A 4693-nucleotide genomic window follows, 5' to 3' on the forward strand; every position below is an offset into this window, starting at 1 on the left:
CAGATGATTGGCATAGTACTCAGTTTCCTGATATCTTTTTTAAGATTTCCTCCCTGAGGAAACTGTCTCACAGAGGAAGAATGAAGCTTCTGACCACATCCTGATGTCCTGGAGTGTGGTTGAGCAGCCTTTTTCAGGTCTCAGGAAAAGGCGAGGTAAAGTTGGCTCCTAACACTTTTTTTAACCTGTAGACTTACAGCAAGAAGTTTTGAACCAAGACAATTATGTGTGTAAATATCTTTCTCCAAGTAAGTCAGGAGGTCCTTTCAAGAAAAGACCAATTAACAGTGGAAATGAAAATCCTAAACATTTGGCCTAGAAGATGACAAATGCTGGAGAACTCTAATACTATAAATGTACTGTAGGAATCTCTCTAGATTGAAAGTACTGAAGTACTTTTGAAAGACTGAAGTACTTTTACACCCTTGCTCATGACTTCTCCGTTATACTCCATTTAAGTAATGTAGATTTATTTTCCTCTTAGTAAATAACATTTTATAGATCAGTAGGTAACTATGAAATTATTTTGAAAATTAGCTACTAGCAAGTACATATCATGTATGAAGAAATATCATTTAGGCAGATGGACTCAGTTTAAAATTGAGACTTGCCTGAACAACAGCAATTTCAGAATGACAAATTAATTCCATGTGGAACTCTACCAAACCTTTAGGCACCGAACAGACCATGGTGTAAATGCTTTATGTGTACGTCATATTTGATGAGATGGCTGGCCTTTCTAATAAAAAGTGAGTCCAGAGGCTAGACATCTGCTGTTGTTTTTTTGGGAAATACATTGTCAGATTGCAGCATATAGAAAAGTGATGATTGTCACCCTCTTTAGCTCAGATTTCTCCCAGGAGCATATTATTATCTGGTCTCCTGTTAAAACAATGTCAAACAATAATAATAAAAAATGAGCCTCACAATTTTCCAAATGTATCATTCTCAGTTAGTTGCTCCTAAGTAATATGACTTCTGACCTCTAACTTTGGGAAACTGTGGTTTCTTTTTTTCTCACTCCTGTAAGGTAAACTGCTCAAAGGGAAGAGAAAGATGTGTGTTTTTCATATGCTGATTTCCCTTTATCATTTTCTTTTATTTATGTAAAATAACCATGTATTTATTCTTCTGGAAGTAACTTACTCCATTTCAGTTTGGTTTAAAATTTTTTTTTATTATGTTGAAGTCTTCTTTATAGTTAACCATCAGAGTCTTAGTTTTACTTTTATAAACTTTAAGATCTGTGAATTCAAATTATTATTATTCTCTTATTCATTGTCAATATCCTTTAGGTGTTTAATCTCCTGGAGCTTCAAAATGCTTAAATTGATGAAGGTATTATGTGTAACATTGGCTTAAATCTACCACCACAATTTTAAATTTGAGATGTTTGGTTTGTGAAGTTAGGGTGAATGTGATTGGATCCATACATTTTAGCCTTTCAGGCCAAGGTCAGTAGGTCAGGGTGGCAAAGGGCTGCTGGTGTGCAATCACCTCTTCAGTCTAGAAAATTTCTTCCCCCAGTTCCTTTGTATATTTGTCAAATCCTACTTTCCTTCAAGCATCTTGGTACATTGGCGGCATTAATTATGTGTTCTCTAAGCTTTTTATGTTGATGCACAATGAAAAGCCTCTTTCATACTATGTTTCTTTAAATACAGGAAGATTTAAATGGATATTCGGGACCATGCTTTCAATAACACCTTGAAGAGACTTTCCCCAAATAGCTATTGTCAAAGAGAACCCACTGAGAGCTGTGTTAAAGGAGGGGAGTGTGAAGCAATTTATATCAATGAAAAAAATTTAAACTATTGAAATCACTGTATTGTTCATCAACCAGAGGAGACTGTTATTTTGAAGGCCTCTTCCAGAGACTGAACTGCCATTTGGCTGAATTGTCTTGGGCTCACTGTGAGTGGATCTCTGCCTGTAAAATGAAATCTCTTTGTTTCTTGTAGTTATAAATTTTTGTTCTTTCATGATAAATCTAGCCCAAAGACATTTCTTTACAGTAAATTTGTCCGAAGTGCTCGTAAACAGTATCTGCTTCCATTACCTGTGGTAGAACCCAGTTTGAGCATTTTGTAAAGTAAGCATATGCACTGAGAATCAATATGTATTTTATTAGCAGCAAGAGACTCATTGGATTGATTTTTTTTCTTTTTACCTTTATGGGCAATTGCTATAAAAAGGTAAATTAAAAAGTTAACCATCTGCTGCCTCACTTTTCATTTAAAGTCTTTTATTTGATTACTCTTTTCAGGTAATCAATGCTTTCTATTTTGCTATTATGCTCTCTGGTGAATGAAGGTGGTTTTAATTTATAGCTTTTATTTATCTAACAGTATTGTCAGAGTCACAATCTTTATGCAGCCTATTAGTAGTGTGAAAAATATTTCTTACTACATCGAAACAGAACAAAATTCAATTTAGAAATATAATTTCCTGCCATGGAGACACTTGATAACAGGGAGGAGATTAATGGAGCCCAGTGACAGAAACTTGATTTAAAGAAGGAGATTAATACTACTTTATCAGCCTACACTGCAAGTGAATTGGCTCCAAAAGAAAAAAAAACCTGTTTGAAGTTGCTGAGTTGTCTGCTTGTCGGTCGAAATGTCTCTGGACATTTATTTTGTTATTGCTGAGTATTTGCTGCATGCTTGTCTATTTGACAACATAGGAACAAACCTGCACACAACACCAGACTTGCTTATTTTACAGTAGTAACATGTTTCTTATTATTCCTTTTGATCCCACAGGAAGTTTGAATGCTATGGAGGTCAGCTTCTGACTTAAGAGGATTATGTGCAGTAAATCATGTCAAAATTAACAAATAGAATTGTGCTGACACTCCAGTTTGGTTGGATTTAAGTAAAATGTTTAAATGGTATTTTTAATTGCAAAGCTCTTGCCCCTAAGTCCCATTACAAATATTTTTTTCTATCCTTCACAGAAGTCATTAATTTCCTTTCCCATCTGTAAAAATGTGAATCTTCCAGAAGAATTTAAAGCAAATCTGAAGAATTTAAAGCAAATCTCAGTAGGTTGAAAACCCCATTATATATGTTGTGAAATAAACTATAGAGCTTGCTGAACTCTTAGAAATGAGTGCTAACAAAAGTGGGTCCAAATTTTGATTTTGATTCTCAGGAAATTAAAGCATTCCTATTGCTGGACTTAAATTTTTTAAAGTTGCTCTTGAACTATGTGAATTTTAAAACTTTGTATTTGTCTGAGAAATTCCTCCTGGAAAATAAAGAAGGAATACTTTCTTAGATGCTAGCTTTATGGCTGGGCATTTTTCAAAGGTTTGAATTATAAAATTAATAGCCTACAGACAAATTACTCAGTTACCTATCACTGAGGGAAAGAGATATATTTTAAAACTTTGTTTTTACTGACTTTGTAATTTTGTAGGAATGAATTGAAAAAATATTTTGTATTAATTTTATTAAGTTCTAGAATGAAAAGTATTTTGTCAGAAATGAGAATATCTTGGTTCTTGTTCAAGGTCATTTAACAATTTTCTGTCTTCTTAGGTTCATTTTAAAACCACTTTCTGTTTCTAAAACAGCTGAATAGTAATAATAAAAGTTGCTTTACTATAATCCATTTCACCTAAGATAACATTTATGTATATAGACTACTTCAAATATTTGCATTTAGGATTTTCTTGGGGAAAATAAATAATATTGCAAGCCTCTACTTTAATTTTGTCTTGATGTAACTGAGACTTCAGTATTTCTTGCAATTGATCCACTGAAGATTGTTTACATTTTCAAAAATATATGAAGATAAATGGCCTGTAGTTAGTTTCTCTTTGGAACTAAACATATGAAATAACTGATGTCAGAGAAATTTAGAGCCACTTTGATTTGTTATTGCGGGCTCCTGATACATTTAAAAAAGGAATGATAATGAGGGTCATGATGGTCAACCTCATGAGCATGAGTTCCAAGGACTCCAAGCCAGGTGCTCTGGGTGATATTCTCATATCCCCCATGTAGCCTCTGCAGGCTTCATTAGCTTGTTGATTCTGTTTGGTGCTTTAAGAGAATAAGTCTGCAGGGAATATTAGGTCCTATTAAAACTCTTTTCCTGTCTCAAAGCCACACATCAAACTCCCAGGCAAACCATCTTTAAGTGGCTAAATATTCACTCAGAGGGGAAGGGGTTTAAAATTATTTTCAAGCCATAGAACTTAGCATAGAGGAAAACCTAAAAGGGTTTTTAATTTCAATGAATGTGAAAATGCTTTTCTTTTCCCTTGTTTCACTGATCCAGAGAGACCTTGGGTGAATATGTCCCTTTGACCTTTTCCTAGTCATGCAATTACCCTCATCCTTTTTCTCTTGTGCACTTCCTTTCCCAAATGGCCTTTCCTTTGGTGATGCAGTTTCAGTGCCTACTCCAGACACTGCCACTTGGATTAAATTTAATTCCCTCCATTCTGACTTTGCTGTGGCCCTCAACTGCACTGCACTCCTGGGAGCCGGGCTGGGTTTTTCCTGATATTTACAGCATCTTAATCTATTTATGAGCATTTCATTTTTCCATCCTTGGGAATATAGTATTGAAGATTTTACTTCTTGTTTTTTTTTCTTTTTTTAACTTCCTCCTCTTTGCACTGAGAGTGGGAATTTGGGACCAACAGTAGCAGGTATGAAGATTATATAGACTGTGTCAG

This window comes from Heterocephalus glaber, unplaced genomic scaffold, assembly GCF_053883595.1.
Source record: "Heterocephalus glaber isolate CG9 unplaced genomic scaffold, H.glaber_assembly_v1.0 deba00001523, whole genome shotgun sequence".
Lineage (NCBI taxonomy): Eukaryota > Metazoa > Chordata > Mammalia > Rodentia > Bathyergidae > Heterocephalus > Heterocephalus glaber.